At 38.2% G+C, this 22,887-nt stretch overlaps 1 protein-coding gene across 8 annotated transcripts in view; it reads left to right on the top strand.

Moving 5' to 3' along the window:
• Positions 1 to 22,887, top strand: part of shank3b (SH3 and multiple ankyrin repeat domains 3b) — a 74,985-nt gene that overhangs the window by 127 nt on the left and 51,971 nt on the right. For all 8 annotated transcript variants that reach the window (XM_036148800.1, XM_036148796.1, XM_036148798.1 and 5 more), the window contains exon 2: positions 19,237 to 19,623. The gene's annotated coding sequence lies outside the window, so the exon portion shown is untranslated. The remainder of the gene's footprint in view (positions 1 to 19,236; positions 19,624 to 22,887) is intronic.

The raw sequence follows: 22,887 nt of genomic DNA, 5'->3' as shown, positions 1-22,887 counted from the left end.
GGCCGTGTTTTTTTTTCCCACAGTGGCGTGTGTCTGTGTGTGGGAGGGTGTGTGCGCCACTCACCTGCTGTCACCCTAACTTTAAAACTACCTTTTCTTGACGTTTTTGCTCTTTTTATCTGCGGTTGTCCTCCTTCTATGTGTGTTCTCTTCGTTTTCGTTCTCCATCTCTTCGTTTTTGACTCATTTATTTCTCCCTCTGTTGTGTCATTTCTGCCCAAACTCTCCTCATTTCATCTTTCCTTTATCTGTCCATTCATTTCCTGTTCCCTCCGTTCTCTTGCTCTTCATCTCACCTCTTCCTTATTTAAAAAAAAAAATCTTTATCCTCATCTTTTTTTTTCTGCAAATAATTTTTCCATCCTATCGTTAACCATCCAGTTTTTCCTCCTTGCTTCTTGTGGCCTCCCTCCCCCTGTTTTATGCTCCTCCATTATTTTCCTGCTCTATCATCTTCTCTCTCTAAATTAATCATTTCATCATCTCTTTACAGAAAACAGCCCTTCTGCTCTCTTCTCCTGAGTTTTCATTCTTTAATTTATCTTCCCCTGCTTTTATTTCCTCTTCCTGCTTCCTCCAGCATCACTTCACTGTCCCGTGCATGAGTGTGCGCGTGTGTTACATAACCTCAGCAGTGAGTGTGTAGGCTGTAATCTCAGACTGACTATCTAAAGGAGCAATCTGCCCCCCTTTATAATAAAAAAAATCATCTAACTGGAAGTTGTTCTGCTTCTTCTGCAGAGTCGACTCTTTTACCGTCAGGTTGTTGCTGTTGATGTTTAACTTCCCTCTGCATGAAACTTAGTGCAATCGGGTCATAAACTGGCGCAAAAGATGCGGTGTGAAGAAGTTCTGCTTCATTCACGAATCTGTTAAGTCAGCAATGAACGACATTTTCACCAGAGTTTCCATGTTTTTTTTTTTTTTTTTTTAATTTAGAGAGATGAGTTCTGTTGGATAGTGCTAAACTGATGCCAGCGCTTGCTTAGAACCCGTTCTTTCTGTTCTCACCACTGCTAGCCTCGACTCTGGCATCACTAAACTCAGGGTTTCTGGACAAGTATGAGTATTTGCAGGAGTTTTATTTGTAAAGAATTTGGTAGCATCCACACTAAATGTAGGTAGGGCAAAAAAAAAAAAAAATCGGATTTATAAAACCACGCACACCAACACGCATTTTTCCTTTACAGATCACAAAGCACCTCATGAATGTTAATGTGTGTTTAAATGGGTATGCTCATTTTTTTATTCATCGTGAAATGGCGACCACGGAGAAAAAGCAAAGAAACTGTAAAAAAAAAATCACATGGAGGCATTTATTAAATGTGTAAATCAGAGTTAAAAGCACAGATGTTGACCACATTAAGATAATTTATTTAAGAAGTGAGGTTTATTGCTGTTTTAAAGAGCCGTACTCTGTGTTGAAGTTCCTCTTAGTCTGTGCATCCAGATAATTATTCTGAGGAGGAAGACCAGGAGGAATGAGGTTTCCCCCCAAACACTGCAAAAAGCTTTTTAAGAAGCCGACACGAAGCTCCATAGCTGGGCGCTGCATGGATGTGAGAGGTCAAAGCACACCTCCTCTGTGCTCTGAGGTTTGGGGAGCAGGTTAGGAGCAGCATCTAGGAGGTTATAGCAAAGTGCAACCCTTAGAGTCTAAAGTGGCATATTGACCAGTTATCATCATCAGGAAATCTTTGATCACTGAAACTGCATTCCCTCCTAATTCTCCCATCTGTAAGGTCTTCCAGCTGTGTCCATGTATCCACCGCGCAGCATCACGCACGAGTGTCTTTGATTGTCTACAACAATTAAAGTGATTTTCTCACAATTTATCCGTTAATCTGTGCAACACGAGACCTCGGGGAGAGGAATGTGATGGTAGAAAACCGACATAATGTTGTGCGAACATTGATTTAAGATTTAACGGTGCATTGCGCAAGTTTTGAAGTTAAATATTATTTCTTTTCTTTCCCATACATGCCCTTATGATTGCCCAATGTGAAAAATTTGTTAAGTATTTACCACAGTTGCCTCTAAAGGCTCCATTAGTCAGTTTATGATAGAGAGATTCGGGCTGAATCCTCTGGGCAAGTGTTCATGCTAGTCTCATTAGAGACATACTATGTGTAATGCTAAATCGTTAGCACACATAGGGAGATGGTAGCCGTTATATAGTTAGTTACACGGTGCCCTTTCAAACAAGTTTTCTTTGACAGAATTTGTATCTGCTGCGTCGCATTCAGCAGATAGAAATCAGAGATGTTCTGTCGGGGTCAGGGTGGACTGGCCATCAGGAGCACCCTGAGATTTCCCTGTGATCTGGACGGTGGTCCGACCCTGTCCACTCAGCAATCGCAAACATTCAGGGCGCTCTTGATAACAATCCATGGCTCGCTTGTCTTTTTGCTGTTATTGGCCGTTTGAGGGAGCAATGTTTCCCTTTCCATGTCAGTCTCACAGACAGCTGCTGCAGCCTTGTTCTGGCTGCAAACCCCGCTATGAAGCTTATGCCTTCCTGCAGTCATAGCGAGGTTTACAGCCAGGACGAGGAAGCTGTCTGTGAGACTGACTGCAGAAGTGGAAAGGGAATCACGGATCCTCCAACTAACTGGAGAACAAAAGGGCATTACACCACAAAAACTGAAGCCCTAACGGTTAGCTTTTCCCCCTCTTCTCCCATGCGCATGAATGACACTGGTGTCATTTCAGCTTGTTGCCAGAGGGGGCAGACATTAGAAAAAATTCTGGAACTGCTCCTTTAAGTTGGCTTTTGGTCATTTATTTATTTATTTTGTACGCCTGGGTCAGAGCTGCCGTGAGGACCGCACATTCTGACATCAAGTTTATCTTTTATAGATCAGTCTTTGCTTGGAAAGTGGCATATACACGCTTTATAAATGAGGCCCCAGATCATTTCCCACACACCAATCACAGTGGTGCTATCCATCCATCCATCCATTCATCTTTAAGCTTTGACCAGAGTAGAAATCTCTTCCTTCGTTGTGAACTTCTGTATTTTAAATCTGAAGTTATCTGCGACACCTGCAAACATAAGTCTGAAAAAGTTTAACATTCTGAAATGAAGAAAGATCAGGAACACTGAATATAAAGGGCCTTTTAGTGCTTTTTCATAGCTAGATTCACAAATTAGTTGCCCAGTGAATGAAAATTGCTGTTTTCCAGGATCTGGCTCTGATCTACTAAAAAAATAAATAAAATTACGATTCATAAAAAGCCTCAAAATTGAGAACTGTTGATATTGTCAACATGACGCGTCAGGCAACAATGTCCTGCTTGATACACTGGCAGGTTGACCAAAACTCAGATATAGATAAGGGTTGTATGCTTCGTGCATAAATGTGGAAGGTCTAGTAATTCTTTCGTTCTCTTAGATTTAATACCAATACCTGTCAAGGAAATTGCAGCATATATTTTTTGTCTTGTGTTATAATCCTTTGAATGCATAAATTGGACTCAGTCAACATCAAAATGGGCAAGTTAGACTTCAAGGAAAACTGAATATTGGTATTGAACCAAAACACGCCTGATTGGTGTGCAGGGGTTTTGTTTAGAGGCCAAAGAAAGCATTAAAATTTCCGCTATTAGGAAATTCCTGAAATGAAGGTATCACCAACTAGAAACTGTGATTATGCGTTGAATCGTAGCAAATCTACTCCCAATTATAGATATTTACTGGTCTGATTGTCTAGATGTCCATAAAAAGGTAAAATGCTCCTTCAGCGCTCTACCAGGTTGTAAACCATCTTAAGCTTAAGTGTTGTTTCATGTTTTGTGGGGAAAACAGGTAATTAGACCTAAGTAGGTGAATGTTGAGACTCAGTTGCAATTTTGAAAGATGAGTAGTAAAAACTATGGTGAACGAGTGGTTTTGGTCATATTCCTACATCCATTCTGATGCATTTGAGGTGCAGGTGTTTCAAATGTACGTTTGAGCAAGAGGTGCAGGGAGTGACTCCCACTGGGCTCATAAATTTTCAAGACTGACGATCATTTGTGATGGAAGTAGTGGGTGAAGCACCAGTGCTGCAGGTAAAAATATTTTGTCTTGAAAATCAACAACTTAGCTTGAAATGACTGCAGGTCTTTATTAATGAAGTCCGACCGTTGCAGCCTGCCCTTATCCTCTAATTGTTACCAGTTTTCTCTAAATCTGTGCCCAAACATTTTCTGCAGGTGTACAAAGTACAAGGCAGCACCATTTAAGAAGGAATTGGATTAAAAATATTCAAATAAATTGAAAAATGTTGACGTCACCAGAGTCACGTGAAAGGCATAAAAGTTGGGAGGGTAGACCTTACCTCTGTTAAATAAAGATTTAAAGCAAAGTAGCTAAATAAATAAAAACAGTGACCATGCCATGTCTTACAACAAGTATTTTATTTTAGATCTATACAGGTAATTTAGAACTCATACCTTTTATAATTTATAATAATTTATAACTCCGACTCTGGTTTATCATATATATATATATATATAATATATATATATATATATATATATATATATATATATATATATATATCTTTTAAAAAGGTGAACTATAAATCAGTCTATGCATTAACTTTTATCAATTGCAATCTCGGGGACTGTTTAGCCGTTCTCTGCAGAGTGAATTTCTGATGGCAGTTTATTATAAAATATTTTTCTTCTTGACGTTTTAAAACCATAATATTTCACTCTTATTAAAACTCTGTTCAGCATGGGATGATAATGATGAGATTTCCTGGTTTTATTGCACTATTATGTCAGTAATAACCACACAAATCACCATATCTCAAACAGATCTTCTAATATCATTAATCTGATTTATGGACCTTGTTTTAAACGTCGTTGATGTTTGGTGAACACTCCTGCAGTCTTGACCACCTCATTGTTTGACATTTTAACCGGTTAGTTCAAATGTTTCCATTGGTTTCCAATTAAATGGTTTTATTTGAGCCCAAAATCTCAGCTGCACCAGAGGACAGAACTGCGTTTAGCTAAAGCAGAAGCAATGGAGTCGGACTCATGGAGACCAAAAACTCATCAAAATGTTGATATTGTTTTTTGTTTTAATCTCCCTCAGGTAATGAATATAAGTCAATGCACCAAACAGAGTGAACAGTAATTGCTTTCAGCTCTGTTTCTAAGGGGATTTTATTGTCGCTTACCAGTGTTTAAAAATCCTGCTTGAAACCTTTTGTGTTATTCCTGTTAGGACTGTGGTTTTTAAATCCGATCAAGAGTTCAGCTGGTTGGCATTTTTAAGACCATTTATCCACGCTTCCCGCTGTCTAAAAAGGCAGTGATCTGCATAGATCAACTCTCTTTGCACTGTCATCCTTTACAGAAACCAGGAATACAAGAGAGGGAGGATCAAATATTTAGTGAAAGATATATTTTAGAGACGTAATAGTTTCTCCAGGCTGGCTCTCTGACTGGAAAACTAAACCGGTTATGAACCAGCTCCAGTTCCAACCGTTGCTTAGATCTGGGGTTAGCTTCATTTTGAGCCAAAACGCTCTGGTCCGATAATTAGATCAGAAAAGCTTTATTTAGATGCAGCATACTTCCAGGATTTGATTATTTTATATGGAATAACCTGTGGAGTCTCTGCATTCAGGGCCAGTGGAGCTCTATGTTCGAAATAATCAGTGGGACAGGGTCGTTCTTTATAGAGTAATACTGTAAAAAAAGACAGATTCCCATACCAATAAAATTATGTTATAAATATGTGTCTATATATCTAAGACTGCCAGAAAACTGACTCAGTAGCTAAATCCTCCTGAGGCGTCTTGATTTTGGGGCCGGCCCACCAACATTTGTTTAAATAACGAACATCTGAAATCGCAGTGAGCGATCAGGAGACATAGTGGGGCACAAATCCTGTGGCCCCAAGCTGGGATCGTCCAATCAAAATACTGGAAATGCACACAGGATGTTTACGATCTGCTGGAAAGTGTGCGACCATCTAGCGTTGTCCTTGCTAGCTCAATGAAGGATTGATGTGAATTTTCTGTTCACTAAATGAACATTGTCAGTGAGCCTTTATTTGTGCATTTAGCTTATATAAAATGGCATTTCTAGTGTGTTGGTTTATGCTAATTTATCTGTTTTATTTAACATTGATCAAAGTCAGGTTGTATGCATCACAAAAAAATTAGTTGGTGCTAGTAGGTGTTGAGTTTTTGTGCCACACTTACCTTATCATGCCAGAGACGTCACTGAGAATAATAGAAGAGAAGTGTGTTGTTTAATTGTTTAGCTTTTGTCGAGTGGTTTCGAGCTAATAAATTAGAGTGGCGGGCCATTGTATTCAACTGAGTTTACTCTGATCTAAAGTTTACTTTAGATCCCATTTGCAAATTGGGCGGTCAGGAACGGTGAAGCGGGCAGCAATGCTTACGCCGCAGAACAAGCAGAGTGGTGAACTTTTCTGTCAAATCGTGTCGCGGCAACCAATCCAGGGACTGGATGTAGTTCCGGCATAGGGTGAAGGAGCACAGCGAAGAGAAAGCTTTCTTCAAGCAAAACGGCAGATAAAAAATGAATGTTGACATGGGATGAAGTTAGGAATTTTCTTTAGAGGTTTGTGTGTTTTACTTTAGCCCCTAAAACGACTGTTAAATCCATACGTTTATCTTTAGTCGCATTGATTACTACAACGGTGTCTTCACAGGAAAAGACATCTGCAGCTGATCTAGAACGCTGCTGCTCGTGTTCTCATTGAAACCAGGAATATAGAGAACATGGACCCAGTTCTGAAGTCCTCACTAAGACTATGAATGTAGAGAACATGGACCCGGTTCTGAAGTCCTTCCACTAAGACTAAGAACGTAGAGAACATGGACCCGGTTCTGAAGTCCTCACTAAGACTAAGAACGTAGAGAACATGGACCCGGTTCTGAAGTCCTCACTAAGACTAAGAACGTAGAGAACATGGACCCGGTTCTGAAGTCCTTCCACTAAGACTAAGAACGTAGAGAACATGGACCCGGTTCTGAAGTCCTCACTAAGACTAAGAACGTAGAGAACATGGACCCGGTTCTGAAGTCCTCACTAAGACTAAGAACGTAGAGAACATGGACCCGGTTCTGAAGTCCTCACTAAGACTAAGAACGTAGAGAACATGGACCCGGTTCTGAAGTCCTTCCATGGCTCCCTGGATCTCAGAGAATAGACTTTAAAATCCTTCTGTTAGTCTATAAATCCCTGAATTAGCACCTAAATACATCACAGACTTGTTATCAGGGCATCAACCCTCCAGACCACTCAGGTCTTCTGGTTCTGCTCTGCTCTGCAGAACCAGAACCAGACATGGAGAAGCAGCATTCAGCTTCTATGCTCCACAAATCTGAAAACAAACTTCCAGAAAACTGAAAAACATGAAATCCAACCTGGACTCCCCGAACTGGGAGCTACTCTGGAGGATCTGGTGCCGGACCTGCGGCGACGCTGGCACCGTTGTTCAGTTTTCCCCATTAAATGCACCACTGTGACTCGGATAGAAGCTGCAGAGATCCTTAGCTCAGGTGGGAGATTTCACTGAAAGGATAGCTGTTAATCTACATAGCCATTGTTTAACAAAGTAATGGGTTCCAACATAATTTCACATTACGGAGGCAGAAAACATGTGGAAGAAGGTGTTGAGGACAAAATCTATCCTTCTGGCCTTCTAGCAAAACTCTGACATTAGCCTGAATACTCCACTCCCATGATGCAACATGGTAGTGACAGCATCATGCTGTGGGGATGCTTTCCTTCAGCAGAGATGGGAAGCTGGTCATGGGAAGATGGTTTGAGATAAATCCAGAACCATCCTGGAAAAAAAACCTGTTAGAGGCTCCAGAACACCTGAGACTCAGGTGGAGGTTCTCCTTCCAGCAGGAGAACCTCCCTGAACACACAGCCAGAGATGCTATGGGATGGTTTAGATCAAAGCATGTTAAGGTGGTAGAATGGCCTAGTCAAAGTCCAGATCTAAATCCAACAAAGAATCTGGGTAAAGCCTTGGATACCGATGTTCACAGATGTTCTCCATCCTATCTGACTGAACTAGAGCTGCAGAGGAAGTGGATTATTTGATCTACTGCGTGAAACCCCAATAAAATAATGGTTGTAATGAGACAAAATGTGGAAAACGTTAAGGTATAAATAATTCATAATTTGAGCTGTACTGTCCTGCCTCCAGAAAGCTATGCCGCTGCCATCAGTACCAGAGTCCGGATGTTTAAACTGTCCCTAAAAACTCTTTCAGGCGTCACAGATGAAGGTAAAGTGTCTTTGCAGCAGTCTCTCCTGGCTGCCATCTAAGTTTGCTTTTTCAATCCAAACAAAGAACAGGAAGAAACAGAAATGCTTTTCTTAAACTAGCTTGCATCATTTAATCCATGCACTTGATTGTTTGGAAAGTTGGGATCGTGAAAATTAATAAACAGCAGAAACAAGTGAAAATATATGGTCTTGTTAACCCGTAGAGATTCACACGTTTACAGATCAATGGAATCGGTGGCGGTTCTGTTTAAGACGTTTCAGACCCTTGGGTAATGTTTGACTCATGCTTATTTGAAACGTTATTTGGATGTAAATTTAGATGCTGCAGGAAGACGCTGAGCTGTGGGAGTTTCTGACGGCTGCTCTAAAACTAGTTCATGCTGTCTGTGTCGTCTTTCACTGCAGATATTAACTTCAAAAAACGAAATTAAGTCAACAAAACATCGGAGCTGCTAAAACACAGAGCCTGGAAATATGTTTAGTGTGTGAAAAGACAGTTTCACAACCAATGAAAACATTTTTATCATTTAAAAACACTGCTGAAATATTCATATTATGCTAAACTGAATCAAAAATAAAATTTTAATATCAGTAACCGACATCTGCACTACATATATAACGCATAAACCAGCTCCTTAATTTTTTTATTGTCTTAAAACTTAAAGTTTGTTAAAAGAATTAATAAAACAAAGTGTCTATTTGCAATAGAGTAATACTTGAGCTTTTATTTTAATTTGAGCATTAATAGGATGATGAACAATGACCAAAAAGCACATGTTTAATTTTATAATTATTTATTCATCAGAACCTGAAACAAAATGCAGAAGCAGTAATTTTACTTGTTGATCCAACATCTTGTACTAATCTTAATCTACCCGACCTTTTACAGTTCCCTCGTTGTTCTGGAGGAGGTTTGGCCCACTCTTCCTCACAAAGTTACGTAGCTCTCCTAAGATCCCACCACAGCTTTCCTATCAGGTTGTAGTGTGGACTTTGACTAGGCCGCTACAACACTAGACCGATAGGGTAACATTTGACTCTGGTATACAGAGGAGATTATTCCTGAAGTCTTGTGGTTCATTGAGGTGCAGCTTTGCAAGCCTAAGTCATGCCTACATGTTCTTTTTAAACTAGAAACCAGCTAATCTGTGACTTGCATTGTATTTATTTAAATATTTTCCACGTTTCTTACTATCTTAAAGTTGTTTGGTATTAGTCTTATAAACTTTTATAAATTGGAGGACAGCAGCGACGACTTCTCTAAGGTCATTGCTGATGTCTTTCTATCCTGACATCGTGTTAGGGTGCGTTTGTGTGCTCCAGTGCATCAAGCTACTTGTTTAGATCCAAAAATATACAATCAGATCTGACAGGAGCTAATACACACTTATGAGAGATTTGCTAAAATCAATGTTTTTTTTGATACATTGCTGTAAAAACAGTTGTTAATTTCAGGGATTTCATGCTCTGGACTCCAAATTTACACGTTATACTTTCCTCTGTAGAATTTCTGTCGTTGTGTTTTCCCCTTTTTATTTGGGTCAGCTCATCTGTGGTTCCTTTTAGGCATTTGAATCTGTTTTGACGTAAATTAGCAAGACTCTGAGTCACACTTCGAATCTGGTCCTTGAGTGTAAAACTATCAGGGGACTCTTTTATATAATCTGCAATTCAAGGTGATGTTAACAGATCTTTTAAAAGAGCTAGATTTCTGCCATTCTGCTGGAAGCCTTGGATGGAAACGATTACGCAGAGCGATTAAATGCATCTGCGTACAGTATTGCATTTAGTTTAAATGAATTGTCACCCCGCGTTGACGCCACTGGGATGAGATGAGGACTGTGTCAGAATCAGGCCGTCTTTTTAAGATGTCCTCGTTCCCGAGCCTCATGATCGCTGTTGGATGATTCTGCAGATGAGGAAGTTTGTTCCTGATTGTAACGATGACGGTTCGATTATTAACCAGACTTCAGACTGTCAGACACCTGGATGGTCAGCGATCACCAACCAACGTGATGATTGTTGATCTTGTTCCCATCCTTGGATGAAATGGAGCAGATTTTCTTTAGTTTCTATCTTCTCAGCAGTGTGTGAGAAACTTGACAAGACAGAGTGCGTGTCACAGGGGCAGAATACAGCGAATATTAGCAGCTCCTGCCACGGGTTTCCATGGTAATGGACAAGGCAGCTACATTTTCAGGACAGCACAGAGGCACATCCTGTTCACACGTAACAATGAAATGCATGTTTGGCGTTCTCACTGCTGCTGCTCAGGTTTGTTTCAGCTGGAAATGAGCCACAAACACAGGAATGCAATCAGATCCATGCCTTCGTTTTCATCTATGCAGCCTGATGTTCGAGGAACTACAGAGAGCTCACCTTTAGATCCTCCAGCTCTTTAAACTAAAAGGTTATTCACTATTCAATTTATTTCATTACTATAGTCCGTGTATTTATAGGTTTTAAAGAAACAAAGCAACAAAGATGTATTTAGCTGATGACAACACTGATATTTAACACAAGTATCCCCAATAACTGTCATCTAGTAGGGTGTTTACGTCGACTCATCATGGGCATGAAAATGATAAAAACTGGAACTAGTCTTTTGGAACTACGTAGTTTTTCCATTGTTTTTCCATTCCATTGCTTTTTAAGCCATTCACTGCAAAAACAGACCTAAAAAAAAAAAGTAAAATGTTCTTAAAATTTGTGTTTCTGTCCTAGATTTGAGCAGGTAAATAATATTATCTGCCAATGGAATGAGTATTTTGACCCCTAAAATAATATATTTAGACATCCTGCACTTGAAATAAGACGATGAAGATGAGTTGTTCCTATTTCAAGTGCAAAAATCTTATTGCATTGGCAGATCATCTTTTTTACCTGCTCAAATCAAGGCCACATAAACTAATTTTAAGAAAATGTTACTTATTTTTAGTTCCGTTTTTGCAGTGTTTAAGGTTCAAAGCAGAGTGATTATATGATCTACAGCTGCCTGAGCTTCAATTTATTACGAATTTTCACAGATCCACAAAGGTTCAAATATATAAATGCATTCATATACATCCTCTAATAAGTGGATCCTCAATCATCCTGAAAGGCTCTAAACGGGTTCTACATCACTACATCACAGGGTCATGTTAATGACCCTGAAAGAACTTCCTGTAAAATCAAGACCTTCACGCTGGACATAAACTTGTTGCAGCTCACCTGGATTAGCCAAACTCTGCACTAACTGTCAAGCATGGTGATAGCATCATTATGCCGCGGGGCTCTTTGGTAGTGCATTACATTATAATTAAAATCTTCTACACATTAGACCAACGGCTAGATGGTTGAAGTGTGGAGATGATTGGGGCAGTGATCCCAAACACATCCAGCTAGTTTTAAACTGAGTAAAGGAGGCCAGTGTTAAGCATCTGGACCCGCCCTCCTGCCAAGAAGCAAGAAGGTCCAGACAGAACAATGCAAGAAGACGCTGCATGATTTAGTGAGGATCCCCCCAATAAGTCAAGCGATTGCATCCAACAAGGATTTGGCAATATGGACCAAAAATATCTTGATATTTTTTTTGGCTAAATGCCAATATACAATATTTATCTTGATGTGTTTTTCTTTTTATAAAGTAATTATAAAGGGGTATCTATGAATCAAAGCTTAATCCCAAATGATAATTTTTTTCAACAAACCGTTGAATGTACAGTAAATATGGGAAACAGCTGAAAAATAACCTACTAGAATACATAAAAATATAATTATAATGCAACATAGACCATCTTGATATAAACGATATCTCATCTTATTTCTCTTTTTTAAAAATCTCGATATTTTTAACTCTTGTTTTTATTGTACAAGCTGTATGTTTTACAGGACTGTCTCAGAAAATTAGAATATTGTGATAAAGTTCTTTATTTTCTGTAATGCAATTAAAAAACATGAAATGTCATACATTCTGGATTCATTACAAATCAACTGAAATATCGCAAGCCTTTTATTGTTTTAATATCACTGATTATGACGTACAGCTGAAGAAACCCAAATATCCTATCTCAAAATATTAGAATATCGTGAAAAAGTATACTAGTAGGCTATTCAACTAATCACTTGAATCGTCTAATTAACTGGAAACACTGCAGGGTTTCCTGAGCCTTGAAAAACACTCAGCTTGGTTCAGTAAACTAAATCACAAGTATGGTAGTGGTTAAGAGACGACATCAGATTCTCACAGTAACTGGTGTACTGACCATGGCATTACTGTCCTTGATTGGCCTGCCAATTCCCCTGACCTGAACCCCATAGAGAATTTGTGGGCTATTGTGAAGAAGAAGCTGAAAGACACCAGAGCCAACAATGCAAATGAGCTAAAGGCCGCTATTGAAGCATCCTGGGCATCCATAACACCTCAGCAATGCCACAGGCTGTATAATCATTCCACTAGAAAAACAAAGGTTCAGTTATTAAATCATTTAAGGCAGCGGTGTACAAACTTTTTGGCACTTGGGCCAAAATTGTCAAGTCAAAAATACTCAAGGGCCAAAAATTAAATTACCTGCTCTACAATATTATTTTTATTAAACAAACTAGTCAGATTTTATGTAGGAAAAGGATGTGTAAATTATTGTAGATCCAAAAAGGTATTTGCTCGTTTGCTTTATTAAAAGATGGTCACCCAGTTTATTAATTATTTTAGGCCCGACTGAAAAAAAAAAAAATTAGTTTTGGTCTAGCAATATCAGTCTAATAATTTTAATAAATGAGTTTGAAATAGATTTCAATTCACAAAACTCTGCATTTGAGTTAATCTTTGGATAGCAAGAGTGTAAAAAGTTTAAAGGTTATTAAAAGATGAATACCTTGTGTTGTACCCAACATTTTAATTTGTAAGGTCTTAACCTGTCTGATGAGGATGGAAACCTGATTTTTAATTAGGGCAAAATTATTACAGGTGTCTGTGCTGGTGGACCAAATGTTTATTGAAAAACAGTTGGGGGGGCACACAAAATCATTCCAGGGGCCGCAAATGGCCCCCAGGCCACACTTTGGACTCGCCTGATTCAAGGTTATGAAATAATATGACATTTCTGGCCTTGGTGGAAACTTCTTAGTGCAACTGTAGCTCTGGCATGAAAATACAGAACAACACAATTTTTTGAGACACAGTTTTGTCATTTAAGGCTTTTTATGTAGGAAGATTATCCTCTGGATTTAAACAGAATGCATTCAGAAGATGGGATTTATCTTTTCAGAAATCCTGCTGCAACATTTTGGATCCATCTAAACACAGTCACAGTTTATTTCTCTATGTTAACCTGATTATAAGGAATTCCAATCCAACTCCAGGCTAAAAGTTGTGAAATCATGTAAGTTTCTTTTGTGTGTATTTTTTACCTTCAACATTACTTTTACAAGCACTGCACTTTGGATCATTGGTTTCTAACCTTTGTTCCTGCCTCATGATTGTTTTAGGCGTTTTCTACTGTGTAAAGGTTGTCAAAACTGAGTAAATTCACAGATTAGAGCCTACAGAAATAACATCAAACTGATTGGCATGTAGGGCACAGAACCTTTAACATGTTTGAGTAAATTGAATTTTGACACCTTTTTATGTTTTAAATTCCTTGTAGAAGTTGGGAATAGAAATAGACTTTGCTAATTTTCTTTCTGGTCTGACCTCGTCTTACAGAGAAACTTTCAACATTTACTAGATTATTACCAACTGTCAATGATATATTAGGGGCTGTCACGAAAGATACTCAATACCGCGGCAACATTTTTTAAGGCCCAAAGTGCAAAAAAATTATATTTTTTACATGACAAACTTAATTTTAAATTTCTACATTAGCAAGTAGGGGGACAAATCTATGTAGGGTTGAAACTGACAGAATTAAAAATAATAGCAGAAATATAATAAATGCCCCAAAACATACAAAACACAAAAAGCAGTTTTTGGAAGATGACTTCAATTAAATTCGATTCAATTTTATTTATATAGCGCCAAATCATGAAACATGTCATCTCAAGGCACTTTACAAAGTCAAGTTCAATCATATTATACAGATTGGGTCAGATTATTTAATTTAATTTATTAAAGGGAAAAATTAGCTATCAAAAGCAACTGGGCTCTATTGGAAACTTAATTGCCCCTTAGACCTAAAAACTGGGCTGGAATAACTGATAATTGACACTGAGTCATCAATGCAGAGATATTTTTGTTGCACTTTTTTTTTGCAGGATTGTTTTATTTCCACCACTTTAGATATGTTTTCAGCATTAACAGCCTGTTTATGGTTAAAGGTAGAGTCAGTGATTTCCCAGAAGTGTCCCCAAGTCCCTATTTGAATAACAGCGTTTGCGCAAGACCGTCTTACCTGCTCTTCCGCTTTTCAGGGGGATTGTGTGAAAAAATCTCCCAAATCCACTCTGGTCTTATTTCTTTCTACTGAAGCCTTCCTCTTCTTCTCATAAACGTGAACGCGGGTCGCTTCTTGTGACTCAGGCATGTTTAAAGTCTACGGTGAGAGCAGCGGAGCTACAATGAACGGCTAATCGCTAAGCTAACCGCTAAGCTAACTGGATACATAAACACTCGAAGTGCGCAGCCAGCAAGCAGACACTAGAAAGGGAAGAGGAAAGATCCTTGGATCATTGTTCTGGTGCATAACCCAAACAATCTCGTGCTTAAAGTCAGGAACTGATGGTCGGATGATTTCTAGGGGATTTTTCTGGTCCAAAATCAGCAAAGCAACCCCATATGATCACACTACCACCACCGTGTTTGACTGTATGTGATGTTCTTTTTCTTTTGCTATGTTCACTTGTAATGTTAAAGGTAGTTTAATTTGAAAAAGATGTTAACTGGAGGTAATTTTAGCATGGTATTCGTTAAAACCTGTAATGGTTTTATTCATGGTGTGTCTCTTTTGTTGATTCATGACCTCTGACTCTGGCTTGCAGTCCGTTAGATGTTCTTCTTTTGTGACTCTCTGGTAGGCCAGCTGGTTTTCAACATTTGTGGATAGTGACTCCCTGTTATTCGCTGGAGTCCAGAACCTTTATAAATGGACTTGTAACCCATTCCATACTGATGTCAATGCCTTTATAAGTTCTTGAATGTCTGTAAATGTACGTATAAGGTGTTGGGTTTTGGAATAATTTACATACTTCATGTGGTCAGGTTATATATTGATGTACCTGGTCTGATGGCCAACTGGCCCAACTGCGCCTAGTAAAATTTAACCAAAAAGCTGTTTTTTCACATAGATGTATATTGGTCTGTATAGCTTTTTTTTAATGTATAAAACCTTTGATTAGAAAATGAATGTTAAGTTAACTCAGATTAACGTTTGTATTCAAATTAATTGGTGACATGATACATTTAGGTTTAACAAAACAGCAAAAACAATAAATCTGCAAGCAAGCAATACATTAATTAAATGCATTTCTGTCAGGTATTTTTTTAATCTAGAAAAGTTTCAGTATTTTACCGACAACGATACTCCATCAGTTACTTCCATCATTAATGCATGCTACTCCCTTCCTGCTTCTCACACCGGTGACACTAAGCAAACCTTTATCTTGATGTTAAAATGTGCTTCTATAATAAAAAAAATGAGGTTTTTAAACTGATATTCTTAAAATATGATCATATTCAAATAAAAAAATGCAAAAGTTTCCACTTTAGATGACACAGGACGAGCCTGGTTTTACCTTATTTCCCATATATTGAGCCATGTTTACCAAATTAATTGTTTTTGGACCTCTAAGTTTATGGCCTTGGGAATGTGGATTAGATCAGCTGTGATTTTCTTTTCCAATTTGAGGGACTGTGTTTGCTCTTTTAAGATTATTCAGGAAGGTGTGAAGCAAACGATTGTCAAAAGACTCACATAGAGGCTTGCCAAAAACACATTTCAGTCTATTCTTTCATGTAGACCTTTCTGCGTCTTTCAGAAAGAGCCTTCAGCCATTGTCACAATAAAAACGATGGCCTTTAACAGGTTGTCACAAACATTATGGCGTCAATCACTCCTGTGATTATTGTATCAACATCTTTGAGTGAAGTGTATTCTGCTGGCTTGTGAGCATAAAGAGCTGCTGCTCTGCACAGGCTCGGCAATGATTAGAGTGGGGTGGATTCCAGTGAAGAGGTTGGGACGCACAATGGAAACGGAAAAAGCGCTGCCTAAAATAATCTGAAAGGAACTCTTAAGGCTAATGGTACTAGCCACTTCTGACACTGTTGTGACTTTGTCGCTAATTTTTAAGGCAGAATTTACGCCGAGCATTAAGCGTCGCTGCAGTCTGTGCCTTAATGGCCCCAATACTGAATGTTACTTCAAAGTTACAGTTACATTAATGGATGTATTACATTTAACACCTTATTCAGTAATTAACATAAGCAGCATTTTACAACAAAAAAATAAAAAAAAAGGTCAATATTGTGTGTGTGTGTGTGTGCGTGCGTGCGTGTGTGTGTGTGTGTGTTTGTATTCTTGTATAACAGTCCTTTCAGGGACCTTATTAGTTTTCATACCTAATGGGGACGTTTCATTTCATGACAGTCCTTTCATTGGTTGAAACTCTGATTTAAGACAATACCGGCCCTCACAAAGTCTGTATCTGTGTTATCAGTGCTTTCCAGCTTGTCAGATTTTCCTGCCAAACATCCGTTTCCTTGGCAACCGAGACAGGAAATAGGAAGTGTTAGTCACAGGAACTACTTCTAATCATTATCAGAATTTTTTTTTTTTTCAGTTGTTTCTTCTCTCCAGCATGTCCTCCTGCTGTCTTCGCTGCTGTGGAGAAATTTTACTTTCATGACCAGACCCACACAGACCAGCTGGTTAGCATGCTGGTAGCAATTAGGAACTAACCAGCTGTCTGCCAGTATGCTAACATAAGCTAAGAGATTATCTGAGGTTTGTCCCAAAGACAGATATTCTCCCCTTACCATAAACTGTGTTCCCAGGAAGCTGAGGGAAGTTGTTAATATATCAATAGTTAAAGATATGCATGCAATATATTTAGTGAATATGTATAATATTACATTTCTACCTAGTCTTGAAGGTCAGTTTTCCAGAAAATATGAGCTCTCATACCGTTTGTTCATTCTCCTCCTCCTTCCAGTTTAAAGACAAGATTAACATGATTTTCCCTGATACATGGACAAAGATTGTCTGTAGCTGTTTGGTCAGAATAACACCCTTACACAAGTTTGTCACTCATTAGCAAATTCTAAGCAACAAGCTTTCCAATTTCACTGAGAAAAACAAAGCCTCACAGTACAGATTGAAAGCCACAACTAGTGAAAGATATTGTAACAGAAAACTTCTCATGAAGCTGTTTAAAATCAGAAAATATGAACACTTTTCTAGATAATATATTTCACTGGGATTTGTTTTCATACTGACTTTATAAAATCTCTGTGTTTTCAAATCCTCATGTTTTTTAATTTATTTGCTCTTGAAGAAACTAAAAGCAACACACAACATCCAGCCATCCATAAAGTATTTAAAAAATGTATTCAAACATCCTCACCTGCCACCATGGTAAAAAATGTGATTGGAGTTTTACATATTCTCAACATATATGGGGGTTTAAGGTGTTTCAGTTCAGGCTGCAAAATATATCGTCATCACACTATTATTGTTTACTATATTCATATGGCAAAGGGCTGCTTGGAGTGCAGTAATTGTTGGCTAATATATTCCAGGTGTGAACTAGCCTTTTCATGCCAATGTAATATTTAGCCAGGTGGAGAGAGTCTAAAGAGTGATGAATGCACAGATGAGAAAGAATGGAAAGAAGAAAATAGACAGATAACACAAGTGATATCATTATTGAAATATTTATTAGTACAATTGTCTTTGCAAGATTTTCTAATACTTTTCAGCCCTAGTTAAATTTTTTTCCACAGGCTTTTATGAAAGAGCTGAATAATCTTTCTACTTCTTAATTCCCAGATTCTTTTTATTATGTCCTGCTACATTCAAACCCAATAAGGATGTACTTTCTGTTTACCATGACTGCATTCACCCAAACATCCATAGATTTTATATACATCCAAATGTGTATGCACCCAAACATTAATCCATCTATCCACCAATTGCTTAACACATCCCATCTAGCATTTCATTACACCAAGACATCCATCCATCTATCCAGCGTTCATGTGTCCACTATCCACGTGTTCCTCCAGACAAATTTCTATCTATTCACGCATATCTACATACTTTTTTAAAGGTAAAACCAAAGTTATGTTGTTTTTGGACATAAGCTCCATGTGTGCATATAGTTTCTTTCTGGTGTACTGAGTCCTTTTTTTGTTGTTTTTTGTCTCAGAAATAATAATCCATTCATGTTAATTCACCAAAATCTCTTGATTTCCCCGTCTCTCTTTTCAAATGTTAAAAATCCCTTTTGTTTGTTCTGGTTCTTTTCATGTTTTTTGTTGCCTATCTTTTGTCAGTTTTTATTCTTTCTTGCCACACTGTTGCTTTCTTTTAATCTTTCTTTATTTTTCTGTGTCTGTCATTTTTCACCTCTTTGTTATGTCTCATACTGTTCAACTTGTGTCTTTCTGGTAGTTTTTATCCTCCTTTTCGTGCTTTATTGAGTAGTGATTGGAAAGATGCAATATAATAAGCTTTAATAATTGAAATGAATGACATATTTTATACTCTTTATACAATTTCTGTAAAGTTCCTGGTAAACTTGCACCAGTAAAGTAATTTGCTGGGCTTAGAGTTATTTTTTTAGCAGTTAAACCAATGTGTAGAAACAGCTTCACATTTGTTTGAACCTGAAAATGGACTCTACATAAAAATATCCGAACCAGTTTAGATTTTAACTTTTTTTCAATCTTCCTCTCCTCCCTTCCTCTATATCCTCGCTTCCCTCTCCTTTACTTCCCACCCACGCCCTCCCGCGCTTCCTCCCCCCTTTCCTCCCTTTTTACAGGATGGGCAGGGCAGCTCTCTGAAGACAATCTGAAACCCTGAGACCTGTTGCTTCTCTACTAATATACAGAAGAAAACACTTCAAGATAACTAAAGGCTCATTCTTCAGGAGGAACTACAACAACCACAGGAAATCTATCCAGTATTAAAGAAGTACGCGTTCTGCTGCTACAGAAGGAGTAGAAATATCTATTTTTAACTACATCATCTGAAGTTCTCCGACGCCCACACTTAAAAAAAAGACCAGAGACAATAGAACCTGGAAAACTGGCTCTTCAAACCGGACCAGAACCAAACCAGTGAGAATTTGAGAACCACAACTAGCCAGAAGAGATCAGTGGAAATTGGTAGAGCCTGTGGAAAAGTTTGATGGGACTGCTGACAATAGGTGAGTGGATCCTACTGGAGGTAGTTATAATTTCCGTGTACTCGATTGGTGTAAATTAAACCTTTTCTGTGCAATATTTGTCCGATAAGATCCAGAAGATGTTTTTAGTTTAACAGCAGGAACTTTAAAATCACACTGTTGAGTATCTGAATGTCATTTCAATAGAGTAGGACGACATGCAGCTTTAAGTAAATTATGCATCAAGATCATCTTTTGTTGGTATTAAGTTTACTTATTCTAATGCTACACTAAGCAGACACTCTGTCTGCACCGAGGAAGATTAAACTTTCTCCGGTTTCCTCCAGCTAATTGCAGTCTGCATTATCTCAACAATTCAGCAAATAATAATTTCTCCACTTGGGTGCCTTCATAGGCTGCGTATAGGCATTGAACTTTAGACTGCAGGGGTCTCATTTATAAAACAGTGCGTAGGATCTGTACTAAAAGCTTGCATATGCCCAAAAAACGAAACATAGGCTATGGTAGAAAAAAAAATCCTGATTCATAAAACCATGCACACACACATCAGCAAGCAAGATCCCAGCTAATTCTGAACGTTTGCATACATGGTTCATGTTCTGCCCTCTGCACGCCCACATTCAATCATAAATGGACAATGCAAAGCACCTCATGAATGGCATTGTGTATATAAAAGCAGATCAATGTTATTTCATTGTTGCCAATGGCAACCACAGATAAAATAAACAAAAAAAATCAGTGAAAGGCCTCTGTTAAATTTCTAAATCTGATGTAAAAGCACATATGTTGTCCATATTGTTAAATAGTGAACCTTGTTGATGTCTTAAACGTTGATAAAACAACGAGGGGGCTGGGTCCAGGTCTTCGTTCTTTGGAGGTAGGGAGACCGGGAGGGATGAAGGTTTTTACCCCAAGATTATCTTTATCGATCACTGCCTTTGTGTGGAAAGTGATTTACGCAAGATTTAGTCCCCATTTTGTGCGTACACAAGCTTTATAACTGAGAGTCATCAAGTGTAGAAAATAGAAAAAGTGCCCTGTTCTGATGCAGCAGAATGAGTGAATTTTAGACCTGGACTTAGACTTAGACAACTTTATTTGTCATCCTGCATGCACAGAGTGCGTACAGAACAAAATTTCGTTTTTATACAGCTTGGAAAATCACGGTAAAATGCAGTAAATCTCAATAAATAAATTTTAGTGTCCATTTTGTGTCTTCAGCAGTTCAGAGTTCAACTCCTATTGTCTCAACATACACGCCACACAAAACAAGGGCGGGTCAAAAGTGACACAAAATTTGCTCCATTTCTTTAGATTTAGACCTACAGAATACATGTTTTAGAAACAAAAACATTACAGCAGCACAATGTAGCTCTAGTATGTTTTTTTCCCCGACGTTCATTTTGCAAAAATCTTGGGTGTTATATTCTGTCATCATTAATACTTTGCATGCACGTTTAGGCTTGTTTGATGTAGAGTCACTGCAGTAATTGGTCTCACCTGACATTGGCCTCTGATCCGTTTCAGGGATTTCTGCCATTAATCGGTATTTTGAAGGGCCTCCGTGCGTTTTGACTATTATACCCGAGTAATTACAGGCAGCGTAGGCTCGCTATACCCGTAGACAAGGCCTGATTCAGGCACCTCATTTTAAAACTCCCGCTGGCTTTCACCACTGAATGGAAATTAAATACAGAGATAATTAAGTCAGATGAGATGTAACAGGTCATGTTTGGTTTATTTCAGCATTCATTTGGGACTGAGCAAATTGGTTTGGCTGAGATCAAAGTTATGCTTGGTAAATGGGACAGTTTTATCTAACTGGAGAGCAGGAGAGTAAATTTGGAACTCAATAATCACTCCTCTTTAACAAACTGCCATGCTGACAGGACAACCGCTGGGGTTCCTTCAGGGATTAAATAAATAAAAAAACAAAGGGAGCAACATTTCAGGCTCCATTTTTACAGCATCACAGCTCACGTTGTAATTGTCATTAAGCAACATAAGTTACTCTGAGGAGAGGGCAGGAGCAGCTGGTGATGTTTTAGTTTCTTGTTACCGCCACCTGCTGGACTGGAGGGGTAGAGCATTTTCTTCACAACTTCCCCAAACATCATTTGGCTGATTTAGATGAAATTTCCACAGCCTTTCAGAGCTGCAGAAACCAAAAGCACAAAAGTTAACCGAGATTCCTTTTACCTGGATGAATGAGAGTTTAGGTATTTAAATCCTGGGAATTTCAGTGGAAACAGGGCTAATAGTTTCTGTGTCCTACATGCTAAAAGACACAGAGCTCTGAAAGTACAAAGTGTGTATAAAATGGGCCGAGAATTTCCTCCACATGACCGAATTCAGGGTAAATAAAAGCTATGGGATGGAAGCTCATTAATTACAGAGCTCTGATTACATTTTTGATTAAGGTTATTTCTGCCATTTGGCAAAAATGTAATTAATAATCTTTGTAGCATATTGTAATTGAGTCAGAGCCAATTTTGTTTTGTTTTTCTGTTGATTTTAGTTCCTTTTGTTTTATATATAATTTTCTTTTCACATTTAGTCTCTATTGAGTATTTTGTTTGTGGTTGTGTCCTTGTAAATGAATGTGATAGTTTCAAACGTTTTAATTTATTAAAATAAACAACAGAAAATTTCACCTGTAGCCATGTCAGGCGTACAGTATAATAGACCCAGTAAACCTTTTCAATGACGTTAAAAACTAAACCAGACCAGTATGACTGTATGTAGTGAAAGTTTAAGTTGAAACAACACTGAAGTGTACCTGTGAAAGTAAAACATTTTCTATACCCACAGGAATCCACTCTATCCACCCACACAGACAGACATGAGAGGGTGCATTTACAATGGGCTTCTAGACGTAACCAAACTAAAGCAAAATTTTAAAACCTCGCCAGGTTAAACACTGTTTCTCAGCGGTAAACTGAAATCTTATTAAATGTCCACGCCTATTAATACTCCTTGTAAAGAGGACTAAAAATCCCCTAAATAAACTCACATTTTATTCCAAAAATGAAATTTGAACAAATTATGTGAAACTTCACATTTTATTATATTTATTCAAACGGGGGAAAATCCCTGGAATTTTTTTTTAAATCACAGGTGCCACAGTTATTGGTATCCTGCTAAAAATGCTTTGCACAGCCCTCTTTCACAACGTTGGAGCGTACAGAAAGAGATCTTTTAACATTCCTCTTCGCACAACCGCTTTAGATCAGTGGTGTCCAATCTCAATACTCAAGTGTGTGCTTCATGTTTTTGACGTCCACC

Source organism: Fundulus heteroclitus, chromosome 17, assembly GCF_011125445.2.
Source record: "Fundulus heteroclitus isolate FHET01 chromosome 17, MU-UCD_Fhet_4.1, whole genome shotgun sequence".
In the NCBI taxonomy this organism is placed as follows: Eukaryota; Metazoa; Chordata; class Actinopteri; order Cyprinodontiformes; family Fundulidae; genus Fundulus; species Fundulus heteroclitus.
The sequence above is the reverse complement of the archived record's forward strand: the minus strand, read 5'-3'. Positions and strand labels throughout refer to the sequence as shown.